Source organism: Salminus brasiliensis, chromosome 18, assembly GCF_030463535.1.
Source record: "Salminus brasiliensis chromosome 18, fSalBra1.hap2, whole genome shotgun sequence".
In the NCBI taxonomy this organism is placed as follows: domain Eukaryota; kingdom Metazoa; phylum Chordata; class Actinopteri; order Characiformes; family Bryconidae; genus Salminus; species Salminus brasiliensis.
Window position 1 is genome coordinate 17524653 of NC_132895.1, and position 12536 is coordinate 17537188.

The 12536-nt window shown below is 39.0% G+C and overlaps 17 non-coding genes across 17 annotated transcripts; all 17 read right to left on the reverse strand.

The window, feature by feature from the left end:
* Positions 1-37: 37 nt before the first annotated feature.
* On the reverse strand, positions 38-110 carry trnaa-agc (transfer RNA alanine (anticodon AGC)). Its single transcript has one exon. It is a non-coding gene; the product is annotated as a tRNA-Ala (tRNA).
* Positions 111-450: 340 nt separating this feature from the next.
* trnaa-agc (transfer RNA alanine (anticodon AGC)) lies at positions 451-523 on the reverse strand. The gene has a single exon. It is a non-coding gene; the product is annotated as a tRNA-Ala (tRNA).
* Positions 524-1291: 768 nt separating this feature from the next.
* On the reverse strand, positions 1292-1364 carry trnaa-agc (transfer RNA alanine (anticodon AGC)). The gene has a single exon. It is a non-coding gene; the product is annotated as a tRNA-Ala (tRNA).
* A 322-nt stretch (positions 1365-1686) lies between these two features.
* On the reverse strand, positions 1687-1759 carry trnaa-agc (transfer RNA alanine (anticodon AGC)). Its single transcript has one exon. It is a non-coding gene; the product is annotated as a tRNA-Ala (tRNA).
* Positions 1760-2099: 340 nt separating this feature from the next.
* Positions 2100-2172, reverse strand: trnaa-agc (transfer RNA alanine (anticodon AGC)). Its single transcript has one exon. It is a non-coding gene; the product is annotated as a tRNA-Ala (tRNA).
* A 768-nt stretch (positions 2173-2940) lies between these two features.
* trnaa-agc (transfer RNA alanine (anticodon AGC)) lies at positions 2941-3013 on the reverse strand. The gene has a single exon. It is a non-coding gene; the product is annotated as a tRNA-Ala (tRNA).
* Positions 3014-3335: 322 nt separating this feature from the next.
* On the reverse strand, positions 3336-3408 carry trnaa-agc (transfer RNA alanine (anticodon AGC)). Its single transcript has one exon. It is a non-coding gene; the product is annotated as a tRNA-Ala (tRNA).
* Positions 3409-3748: 340 nt separating this feature from the next.
* Positions 3749-3821, reverse strand: trnaa-agc (transfer RNA alanine (anticodon AGC)). The gene has a single exon. It is a non-coding gene; the product is annotated as a tRNA-Ala (tRNA).
* Positions 3822-4984: 1163 nt separating this feature from the next.
* Positions 4985-5057, reverse strand: trnaa-agc (transfer RNA alanine (anticodon AGC)). The gene has a single exon. It is a non-coding gene; the product is annotated as a tRNA-Ala (tRNA).
* Positions 5058-6223: 1166 nt separating this feature from the next.
* Positions 6224-6296, reverse strand: trnaa-agc (transfer RNA alanine (anticodon AGC)). The gene has a single exon. It is a non-coding gene; the product is annotated as a tRNA-Ala (tRNA).
* Positions 6297-7028: 732 nt separating this feature from the next.
* trnaa-agc (transfer RNA alanine (anticodon AGC)) lies at positions 7029-7101 on the reverse strand. The gene has a single exon. It is a non-coding gene; the product is annotated as a tRNA-Ala (tRNA).
* Positions 7102-7869: 768 nt separating this feature from the next.
* On the reverse strand, positions 7870-7942 carry trnaa-agc (transfer RNA alanine (anticodon AGC)). Its single transcript has one exon. It is a non-coding gene; the product is annotated as a tRNA-Ala (tRNA).
* Positions 7943-8261: 319 nt separating this feature from the next.
* Positions 8262-8334, reverse strand: trnaa-agc (transfer RNA alanine (anticodon AGC)). The gene has a single exon. It is a non-coding gene; the product is annotated as a tRNA-Ala (tRNA).
* Positions 8335-9506: 1172 nt separating this feature from the next.
* Positions 9507-9579, reverse strand: trnaa-agc (transfer RNA alanine (anticodon AGC)). The gene has a single exon. It is a non-coding gene; the product is annotated as a tRNA-Ala (tRNA).
* Positions 9580-9901: 322 nt separating this feature from the next.
* Positions 9902-9974, reverse strand: trnaa-agc (transfer RNA alanine (anticodon AGC)). The gene has a single exon. It is a non-coding gene; the product is annotated as a tRNA-Ala (tRNA).
* A 1181-nt stretch (positions 9975-11155) lies between these two features.
* Positions 11156-11228, reverse strand: trnaa-agc (transfer RNA alanine (anticodon AGC)). Its single transcript has one exon. It is a non-coding gene; the product is annotated as a tRNA-Ala (tRNA).
* A 322-nt stretch (positions 11229-11550) lies between these two features.
* On the reverse strand, positions 11551-11623 carry trnaa-agc (transfer RNA alanine (anticodon AGC)). The gene has a single exon. It is a non-coding gene; the product is annotated as a tRNA-Ala (tRNA).
* Positions 11624-12536: the final 913 nt, after the last annotated feature.

Sequence of the window (12536 nt, forward strand, 5' to 3'; positions counted from 1 at the left end):
CTGTGATTTTTACTGTTGGAACTTAAACAGCTGCCTTTGGAGGATGCGGGCATCGATCCCGCTACCTCTCGCATGCTAAGCGAGCGCTCTACCATTTGAGCTAATCCCCCACACTGAAAGAAGTTAGTAGCATGAGGGTTTCACCAAGAACAATATAGTTTTCTGTTTATTTTTATTAATATTGATTTCTGTTTTCTTTTTGGAAGTGCGTTATTTTTCAGATTTGAGAAGATAGTTCTTTATTCAATGATTATTGATTTCTAGGGGGAAATGATCACAAGGATTTTCTAATGTAGTGAACTTTTGTTCATGTACTCCGTGACTTTTTCAGGGCTTATCCAATAGACCTTCCGTGTAACAGCGTCGTCGTTAAGTTTGGCGCAGGTAATAGCATAGGGGGAGATCTTAGGGCAGTTTAAGTGGTACTGAACAGACTGAAAAAGGAGCTTTTGGAGGATGCGGGCATCGATCCCGCTACCTCTCGCATGCTAAGCGAGCGCTCTACCATTTGAGCTAATCCCCCATACAATGCAAGGTTACACGTCATTCAGTGGAGAGCGGAGTGGTCCGCTTCTACTTCAATTACTCGTTGCGAAGGAAAACAGATTCCTTCATTGGTGTTTCTCAATGTACAACCAATTGAAGTAGCAATCCTGACGATGTTCACACGTAACAAACTGCATTGAAATAGAAATAGTGCGAAATTCATGAATGCATATATTTCAGAATTGCTGAATAGCAGTGGTCCTAGAAAAGAGATCCTGAGATAATAGATTTGATAATATAGACAAAGCAACATGTGTGCATATTGCAGCTGAGAAATAGTCAATATTGCAGATATGCAGAATTGTAGGGGATCTATAAACAAGTAATGAGAGAATATAGATCAGAATCAGAATCAGAATCTCTTTATTTCACCAAGTATGTTACACATACAAGGAATTTGTCTTGGTGAGAGCAACACGGATGACAAGTAACAAAAAACACAGAACACAGTCTTAACCTAAAGGAAAATGACACTAAACATAAATAGGGTAGGGGATAAATTAAAAAAGTAAAAAGTACTAAAGGTAATAAAGACCTGAAAATATATTTACAGAAAAGAACATCTGTACAGGTGTACAAATGTACAAATAGTCATAGTGCAAATAGGCAGAGTGCAAAATAGCTGTTCAGTCCGGTTTGGTACAGTTCAGTTGTATGCTGAGCACTACAGTTTAACAAGACCAGAAACAAAACAGCTTCCAGGAAAAAACAGAGGTTTATTTATAACTCTAAACACTCACTTCATTGGAGGATGCGGGCATCGATCCCGCTACCTCTCGCATGCTAAGCGAGCGCTCTACCATTTGAGCTAATCCCCCATACACCCTTTCAAGTTTTTGCAACAACACTGCAAATCTGCGCAAAAAGACTGGAAACGAAACATTTTGGTAAAACGAACAAACAACATCATTTTAATCTTATCTGCAAACATCGTTTCCTGCCTTTTTCTCCCCAGTGACATTTTGTCAGCAGTAACATTTTTAAAGTGTGTGGATTCAGGACCATTCATTAGATGTCTAAATTGGCAAAAGTGGGCAAATTGTGTTTTTATGCAGGAGAATATAAAACATTCCCTCAAGTTCTGAACAGAGGACAACTCTTTACTGTGATTTTTACTGTTGGAACTTGAACAGCTGCCATTGGAGGATGCGGGCATCGATCCCGCTACCTCTCGCATGCTAAGCGAGCGCTCTACCATTTGAGCTAATCCCCCACACTGAAAGAAGTTAGTAGCATGAGGGTTTCACCAAGAACAATATAGTTTTCTGTTTATTTTTATTAATATTGATTTCTGTTTTCTTTTTGGAAGTGCGTTATTTTTCAGATTTGAGAAGATAGTTCTTTATTCAATGATTATTGATTTCTAGGGGGAAATGATCACAAGGATTTTCTAATGTAGTGAACTTTTGTTCATGTACTCCGTGACTTTTTCAGGGCTTATCCAATAGACCTTCCGTGTAACAGCGTCGTCGTTAAGTTTGGCGCAGGTAATAGCATAGGGGGAGATCTTAGAGCAGTTTAAGTGGTACTGAACAGACTGAAAAAGGAGCTTTTGGAGGATGCGGGCATCGATCCCGCTACCTCTCGCATGCTAAGCGAGCGCTCTACCATTTGAGCTAATCCCCCATACAATGCAAGGTTACACGTCATTCAGTGGAGAGCGGAGTGGTCCGCTTCTACTTCAGTTACTCGTTGCGAAGGAAAACAGATTCCTTCATTGGTGTTTCTCAATGTACAACCAATTGAAGTAGCAATCCTGACGATGTTCACATGTAACAAACTGCATTGAAATAGAAATAGTGCGAAATTCATAAATGCATATATTTCAGATTGGCTGAATAGCAGTGGTCCTAGAAAAGAGATCCTGAGATAATAGATTTGATAATATAGACAAAGCAACATGTGTGCATATTGCAGCTGAGAAATAGTCAATATTGCAGATATGCAGAATTGTAGGGGATCTATAAACAAGTAATGAGAGAATATAGATCAGAATCAGAATCAGAATCTCTTTATTTCACCAAGTATGTTACACATACAAGGAATTTGTCTTGGTGAGAGCAACACGGATGACAAGTAACAAGAAACACAGAACACAGTCTTAACCTAAAGGAAAATGACACTAAACATAAATAGGGTAGGGGATAAATTAAAAAAGTAAAAAGTACTAAAGGTAATAAAGACCTGAAAATATATTTACAGAAAAGAACATCTGTACAGGTGTACAAATGTACAAATAGTCATAGTGCAAATAGGCAGAGTGCAAAATAGCTGTTCAGTCCGGTTTGGTACAGTTCAGTTGTATGCTGAGCACTACAGTTTAACAAGACCAGAAACAAAACAGCTTCCAGGAAAAAACAGAGGTTTATTTATAACTCTAAACACTCACTTCATTGGAGGATGCGGGCATCGATCCCGCTACCTCTCGCATGCTAAGCGAGCGCTCTACCATTTGAGCTAATCCCCCATACACCCTTTCAAGTTTTTGCAACAACACTGCAAATCTGCGCAAAAAGACTGGAAACGAAACATTTTGGTAAAACGAACAAACAACATCATTTTAATCTTATCTGCAAACATCGTTTCCTGCCTTTTTCTCCCCAGTGACATTTTGTCAGCAGTAACATTTTTAAAGTGTGTGGATTCAGGATCATTCATTAGATGTCTAAATTGGCAAAAGTGGGCAAATTGTGTTTTTATGCAGGAGAATATAAAACATTCCCTCAAGTTCTGATCAGAGGACAACTCTTTACTGTGATTTTTACTGTTGGAACTTGAACAGCTGCCTTTGGAGGATGCGGGCATCGATCCCGCTACCTCTCGCATGCTAAGCGAGCGCTCTACCATTTGAGCTAATCCCCCACACTGAAAGAAGTTAGTAGCATGAGGGTTTCACCAAGAACAATATAGTTTTCTGTTTATTTTTATTAATATTGATTTCTGTTTTCTTTTTGGAAGTGCGTTATTTTTCAGATTTGAGAAGATAGTTCTTTATTCAATGATTATTGATTTCTAGGGGGAAATGATCACAAGGATTTTCTAATGTAGTGAACTTTTGTTCATGTACTCCGTGACTTTTTCAGGGCTTATCCAATAGACCTTCCGTGTAACAGCGTCGTCGTTAAGTTTGGCGCAGGTAATAGCATAGGGGGAGATCTTAGGGCAGTTTAAGTGGTACTGAACAGACTGAAAAAGGAGCTTTTGGAGGATGCGGGCATCGATCCCGCTACCTCTCGCATGCTAAGCGAGCGCTCTACCATTTGAGCTAATCCCCCATACAATGCAAGGTTACACGTCATTCAGTGGAGAGCGGAGTGGTCCGCTTCTACTTCAGTTACTCGTTGCGAAGGAAAACAGATTCCTTCATTGGTGTTTCTCAATGTACAACCAATTGAAGTAGCAATCCTGACGATGTTCACATGTAACAAACTGCATTGAAATAGAAATAGTGCGAAATTCATAAATGCATATATTTCAGATTGGCTGAATAGCAGTGGTCCTAGAAAAGAGATCCTGAGATAATAGATTTGATAATATAGACAAAGCAACATGTGTGCATATTGCAGCTGAGAAATAGTCAATATTGCAGATATGCAGAATTGTAGGGGATCTATAAACAAGTAATGAGAGAATATAGATCAGAATCAGAATCAGAATCTCTTTATTTCACCAAGTATGTTACACATACAAGGAATTTGTCTTGGTGAGAGCAACACGGATGACAAGTAACAAAAAACACAGAACACAGTCTTAACCTAAAGGAAAATGACACTAAACGTAAATAGGGTAGGGGATAAATTAAAAAAGTAAAAAGTACTAAAGGTAATAAAGACCTGAAAATATATTTACAGAAAAGAACATCTGTACAGGTGTACAAATGTACAAATAGTCATAGTGCAAATAGGCAGAGTGCAAAATAGCTGTTCAGTCCGGTTTGGTACCGTTCAGTTGTATGCTGAGCACTACAGTTTAACAAGACCAGAAACAAAACAGCTTCCAGGAAAAAATAGAGGTTTATTTATAACTCTAAACACTCACTTCATTGGAGGATGCGGGCATCGATCCCGCTACCTCTCGCATGCTAAGCGAGCTCTCTACCATTTGAGCTAATCCCCCATACACCCTTTCAAGTTTTTGCAACAACACTGCAAATCTGCGCAAAAAGACTGGAAACGAAACATTTTGGTAAAACGAACAAACAACATCATTTTAATCTTATCTGCAAACATCGTTTCCTGCCTTTTTCTCCCCAGTGACATTTTGTCAGCAGAAACATTTTTAAAGTGTGTGGATTCAGGACCATTCATTAGATGTCTAAATTGGCAAAAGTGGGCAAATTGTGTTTTTATGCAGGAGAATATAAAACATTCCCTCAAGTTCTGAACAGAGGACAACTCTTTACTGTGATTTTTACTGTTGGAACTTGAACAGCTGCCTTTGGAGGATGCGGGCATCGATCCCGCTACCTCTCGCATGCTAAGCGAGCGCTCTACCATTTGAGCTAATCCCCCACACCGAAAGAAGTTAGTAGCATGAGGGTTTCACCAAGAACAATATAGTTTTCTGTTTATTTTTATTAATATTGATTTCTGTTTTCTTTTTGGAAGTGCGTTATTTTTCAGATTTGAGAAGATAGTTCTTTATTCAATGATTATTGATTTCTAGGGGGAAATGATCACAAGGATTTTCTAATGTAGTGAACTTTTGTTCATGTACTCCGTGACTTTTTCAGGGCTTATCCAATAGACCTTCCGTGTAACAGCGTCGTCGTTAAGTTTGGCGCAGGTAATAGCATAGGGGGAGATCTTAGGGCAGTTTAAGTGGTACTGAACAGACTGAAAAAGGAGCTTTTGGAGGATGCGGGCATCGATCCCGCAACCTCTCGCATGCTAAGCGAGCGCTCTACCATTTGAGCTAATCACCCAAACAAAGCAAGGTTACACGTCATTCAGTGGAGAGCAGAGTGGTCCGCTTCTACTTCAGTTACTCGTTGCGAAGGAAAACAGATTCCTTCATTGGTGTTTCTCAATGTACAACCAATTGAAGTAGCAATCCTGACGATGTTCACACGTAACAAACTGCATTGAAATAGAAATAGTGCGAAATTCATGAATGCATATATTTCAGAATTGCTGAATAGCAGTGGTCCTAGAAAAGAGATCCTGAGATAATAGATTTGATAATATAGACAAAGCAACATGTGTGCATATTGCAGCTGAGAAATAGTCAATATTGCAGATATGCAGAATTGTAGGGGATCTATAAACAAGTAATGAGAGAATATAGATCAGAATCAGAATCAGAATCTCTTTATTTCACCAAGTATGTTACACATACAAGGAATTTGTCTTGGTGAGAGCAACACGGATGACAAGTAACAAAAAACACAGAACACAGTCTTAACCTAAAGGAAAATGACACTAAACATAAATAGGGTAGGGGATAAATTAAAAAAGTAAAAAGTACTAAAGGTAATAAAGACCTGAAAATATATTTACAGAAAAGAACATCTGTACAGGTGTACAAATGTACAAATAGTCATAGTGCAAAATAGCTGTTCAGTCCGGTTTGGTACAGTTCTGTTGTATGCTGAGCACTACAGTTTAACAAGACCAGAAACAAACCAGCTTCCAGGAAAAAACAGAGGTTTCTTTACAACTCTATACAATCACTTCATTGGAGGATGCGGGCATCGATCCCGCTACCTCTCGCATGCTAAGCGAGCGCTCTACCATTTGAGCTAATCCCCCATACACCCTTTCAAGTTTTTGCAACAACACTGCAAATCTGCGCAAAAAGACTGGAAACGAAACATTTTGGTAAAACGATCAAACATCATTTTAATCTTATCTGCAAACATCGTTTCCTGCCTTTTTCTCCCCAGTGACATTTTGTCAGCAGTAACATTTTTAAAGTGTGTGGATTCAGGACCATTCATTAGATGTCTAAATTGGCAAAAGTGGGCAAATTGTGTTTTTATGCAGGAGAATATAAAACATTCCCTCAAGTTCTGAACAGAGGACAACTCTTTACTGTGATTTTTACTGTTGGAACTTGAACAGCTGCCTTTGGAGGATGCGGGCATCGATCCCGCTACCTCTCGCATGCTAACCGAGCGCTCTACCATTTGAGCTAATCCCCCACACCGAAAGAAGTTAGTAGCATGAGGGTTTCACCAAGAACAATATAGTTTTCTGTTTATTTTTATTAATATTGATTTCTGTTTTCTTTTTGGAAGTGCGTTATTTTTCAGATTTGAGAAGATAGTTCTTTATTCAATGATTATTGATTTCTAGGGGGAAATGATCACAAGGATTTTCTAATGTAGTGAACTTTTGTTCATGTACTCCGTGACTTTTTCAGGGCTTATCCAATAGACCTTCCGTGTAACAGCGTCGTCGTTAAGTTTGGCGCAGGTAATAGCATAGGGGGAGATCTTAGGGCAGTTTAAGTGGTACTGAACAGACTGAAAAAGGAGCTTTTGGAGGATGCGGGCATCGATCCCGCTACCTCTCGCATGCTAAGCGAGCGCTCTACCATTTGAGCTAATCCCCCATACAATGCAAGGTTACACGTCATTCAGTGGAGAGCGGAGTGGTCCGCTTCTACTTCAGTTACTCGTTGCGAAGGAAAACAGATTCCTTCATTGGTGTTTCTCAATGTACAACCAATTGAAGTAGCAATCCTGACGATGTTCACACGTAACAAACTGCATTGAAATAGAAATAGTGCGAAATTCATGAATGCATATATTTCAGAATTGCTGAATAGCAGTGGTCCTAGAAAAGAGATCCTGAGATAATAGATTTGATAATATAGACAAAGCAACATGTGTGCATATTGCAGCTGAGAAATAGTCAATATTGCAGATATGCAGAATTGTAGGGGATCTATAAACAAGTAATGAGAGAATATAGATCAGAATCAGAATCAGAATCTCTTTATTTCACCAAGTATGTTACACATACAAGGAATTTGTCTTGGTGAGAGCAACACGGATGAAAAGTAACAAAAAACACAGAACACAGTCTTAACCTAAAGGAAAATGACACTAAACATAAATAGGGTAGGGGATAAATTAAAAAAGTAAAAAGTACTAAAGGTAATAAAGACCTGAAAATATATTTACAGAAAAGAACATCTGTACAGGTGTACAAATGTACAAATAGTCATAGTGCAAATAGGCAGAGTGCAAAATAGCTGTTCAGTCCGGTTTGGTACAGTTCAGTTGTATGCTGAGCACTACAGTTTAACAAGACCAGAAACAAACCAGCTTCCAGGAAAAAACAGAGGTTTCTTTATAACTCTATACACTCACTTCATTGGAGGATGCGGGCATCGATCCCGCTACCTCTCGCATGCTAAGCGAGCGCTCTACCATTTGAGCTAATCCCCCATACACCCTTTCAAGTTTTTGCAACAACACTGCAAATCTGCGCAAAAAGACTGGAAACGAAACATTTTGGTAAAACGATCAAACATCATTTTAATCTTATCTGCAAACATCGTTTCCTGCCTTTTTCTCCCCAGTGACATTTTGTCAGCAGTTACATTTTTAAAGTGTGTGGATTCAGGATCATTCATTAGATGTCTAAATTGGCAAAAGTGGGCAAATTGTGTTTTTATGCAGGAGAATATAAAACATTGCCTCAAGTTCTGAACAGAGGACAACTCTTTACTGTGATTTTTCCTGTTGGAACTTGAACAGCTGCCTTTGGAGGATGCGGGCATCGATCCCGCTACCTCTCGCATGCTAAGCGAGCGCTCTACCATTTGAGCTAATCCCCCACACTGAAAGAAGTTAGTAGCATGAGGGTTTCACCAAGAACAATATAGTTTTCTGTTTATTTTTATTAATATTGATTTCTGTTTTCTTTTTGGAAGTGCGTTATTTTTCAGATTTGAGAAGATAGTTCTTCATTCAATGATTATTGATTTCTAGGGGGAAATGATCACAAGGATTTTCTAATGTAGTGAACTTTTGTTCATGTACTCCGTGACTTTTTCAGGGCTTATCCAATAGACCTTCCGTGTAACAGCGTCGTCGTTAAGTTTGGCGCAGGTAATAGCATAGGGGGAGATCTTAGGGCAGTTTAAGTGGTACTGAACAGACTGAAAAAGGAGCTTTAGGAGGATGCGGGCATCGATCCCGCTACCTCTCGCATGCGCTCTACCATTTGAGCTAATCCCCCATACAATGCAAGGATACACGTCATTCAGTGGAGAGCGGAGTGGTCCGCTTCTACTTCAGTTACTCGTTGCAAAGGAAAACAGATTCCTTCATTGGTGTTTCTCAATGTACAACCAATTGCAGTAGCAATCCTGACGATGTTCACACGTAACAAACTGCATTGAAATAGAAATAGTGCGAAATTCATGAATGCATATGTTTCAGAATTGCTGAATAGCAGTGGTCCTAGAAAAGAGATCCTGAGATAATAGATTTGATAATATAGACAAAGCAACATGTGTGCATATTGCAGCTGAGAAATAGTCAATATTGCAGATATGCAGAATTGTAGGGGATCTATAAACAAGTAATGAGAGAATATAGATCAGAATCAGAATCAGAATCTCTTTATTTCACCAAGTATGTTACACATACAAGGAATTTGTCTTGGTGAGAGCAACACGGATGACAAGTAACAAGAAACACAGAACACAGTCTTAACCTAAAGGAAAATGACACTAAACATAAATAGGGTAGGGGATAAATTAAAAAAGTAAAAAGTACTAAAGGTAATAAAGACCTGAAAATATATTTACAGAAAAGAACATCTGTACAGGTGTACAAATGTACAAATAGTCATAGTGCAAATAGGCAGAGTGCAAAATAGCTGTTCAGTCCGGTTTGGTACAGTTCAGTTGTATGCTGAGCACTACAGTTTAACAAGACCAGAAACAAACCAGCTTCCAGGAAAAAACAGAGGTTTATTTATAACTCTAAACACTCACTTCATTGGAGGATGCGGGCATCGATCCCGCTACCTCTCGCATGCTAAGCGAGCGCTCTACCATTTGAGCTAATCCCCCATACACCCTTTCAAGTTTTTGCAACAACACTGCAAATCTGCGCAAAAAGACTGGAAACGAAACATTTTGGTAAAACGAACAAACAACATCATTTTAATCTTATCTGCAAACATCGTTTCCTGCCTTTTTCTCCCCAGTGACATTTTGTCAGCAGTAACATTTTTAAAGTGTGTGGATTCAGGATCATTCATTAGATGTCTAAATTGGCAAAAGTGGGCAAATTGTGTTTTTATGCAGGAGAATATAAAACATTCCCTCAAGTTCTGATCAGAGGACAACTCTTTACTGTGATTTTTACTGTTGGAACTTGAACAGCTGCCTTTGGAGGATGCGGGCATCGATCCCGCTACCTCTCGCATGCTAAGCGAGCGCTCTACCATTTGAGCTAATCCCCCACACTGAAAGAAGTTAGTAGCATGAGGGTTTCACCAAGAACAATATAGTTTTCTGTTTATTTTTATTAATATTGATTTCTGTTTTCTTTTTGGAAGTGCGTTATTTTTCAGATTTGAGAAGATAGTTCTTTATTCAATGATTATTGATTTCTAGGGGGAAATGATCACAAGGATTTTCTAATGTAGTGAACTTTTGTTCATGTACTCCGTGACTTTTTCAGGGCTTATCCAATAGACCTTCCGTGTAACAGCGTCGTCGTTAAGTTTGGCGCAGGTAATAGCATAGGGGGAGATCTTAGGGCAGTTTAAGTGGTACTGAACAGACTGAAAAAGGAGCTTTTGGAGGATGCGGGCATCGATCCCGCTACCTCTCGCATGCTAAGCGAGCGCTCTACCATTCGAGCTAATCCCCCATACAATGCAAGGTTACACGTCATTCAGTGGAGAGCGGAGTGGTCCGCTTCTACTTCAGTTACTCGTTGCGAAGGAAAACAGATTCCTTCATTGGTGTTTCTCAATGTACAACCAATTGAAGTAGCAATCCTGACGATGTTCACATGTAACAAACTGCATTGAAATAGAAATAGTGCGAAATTCATAAATGCATATATTTCAGATTGGCTGAATAGCAGTGGTCCTAGAAAAGAGATCCTGAGATAATAGATTTGATAATATAGACAAAGCAACATGTGTGCATATTGCAGCTGAGAAATAGTCAATATTGCAGATATGCAGAATTGTAGGGGATCTATAAACAAGTAATGAGAGAATATAGATCAGAATCAGAATCAGAATCTCTTTATTTCACCAAGTATGTTACACATACAAGGAATTTGTCTTGGTGAGAGCAACACGGATGACAAGTAACAAAAAACACAGAACACAGTCTTAACCTAAAGGAAAATGACACTAAACGTAAATAGGGTAGGGGATAAATTAAAAAAGTAAAAAGTACTAAAGGTAATAAAGACCTGAAAATATATTTACAGAAAAGAACATCTGTACAGGTGTACAAATGTACAAATAGTCATAGTGCAAATAGGCAGAGTGCAAAATAGCTGTTCAGTCCGGTTTGGTACAGTTCAGTTGTATGCTGAGCACTACAGTTTAACAAGACCAGAAACAAAACAGCTTCCAGGAAAAAATAGAGGTTTATTTATAACTCTAAACACTCACTTCATTGGAGGATGCGGGCATCGATCCCGCTACCTCTCGCATGCTAAGCGAGCGCTCTACCATTTGAGCTAATCCCCCATACACCCTTTCAAGTTTTTGCAACAACACTGCAAATCTGCGCAAAAAGACTGGAAACGAAACATTTTGGTAAAACGAACAAACAACATCATTTTAATCTTATCTGCAAACATCGTTTCCTGCCTTTTTCTCCCCAGTGACATTTTGTCAGCAGAAACATTTTTAAAGTGTGTGGATTCAGGACCATTCATTAGATGTCTAAATTGGCAAAAGTGGGCAAATTGTGTTTTTATGCAGGAGAATATAAAACATTCCCTCAAGTTCTGAACAGAGGACAACTCTTTACTGTGATTTTTACTGTTGGAACTTGAACAGCTGCCTTTGGAGGATGCGGGCATCGATCCCGCTACCTCTCGCATGCTAAGCGAGCGCTCTACCATTTGAGCTAATCCCCCACACCGAAAGAAGTTAGTAGCATGAGGGTTTCACCAAGAACAATATAGTTTTCTGTTTATTTTTATTAATATTGATTTCTGTTTTCTTTTTGGAAGTGCGTTATTTTTCAGATTTGAGAAGATAGTTCTTTATTCAATGATTATTGATTTCTAGGGGGAAATGATCACAAGGATTTTCTAATGTAGTGAACTTTTGTTCATGTACTCCGTGACTTTTTCAGGGCTTATCCAATAGACCTTCCGTGTAACAGCGTCGTCGTTAAGTTTGGCGCAGGTAATAGCATAGGGGGAGATCTTAGGGCAGTTTAAGTGGTACTGAACAGACTGAAAAAGGAGCTTTTGGAGGATGCGGGCATCGATCCCGCTACCTCTCGCATGCTAAGCGAGCGCTCTACCATTTGAGCTAATCACCCAAACAAAGCAAGGTTACACGTCATTCAGTGGAGAGCAGAGTGGTCCGCTTCTACTTCAGTTACTCGTTGCGAAGGAAAACAGATTCCTTCATTGGTGTTTCTCAATGTACAACCAATTGAAGTAGCAATCCTGACGATGTTCACACGTAACAAACTGCATTGAAATAGAAATAGTGCGAAATTCATGAATGCATATATTTCAGAATTGCTGAATAGCAGTGGTCCTAGAAAAGAGATCCTGAGATAATAGATTTGATAATATAGACAAAGCAACATGTGTGCATATTGCAGCTGAGAAATAGTCAATATTGCAGATATGCAGAATTGTAGGGGATCTATAAACAAGTAATGAGAGAATATAGATCAGAATCAGAATCAGAATCTCTTTATTTCACCAAGTATGTTACACATACAAGGAATTTGTCTTGGTGAGAGCAACACGGATGACAAGTAACAAAAAACACAGAACACAGTCTTAACCTAAAGGAAAATGACACTAA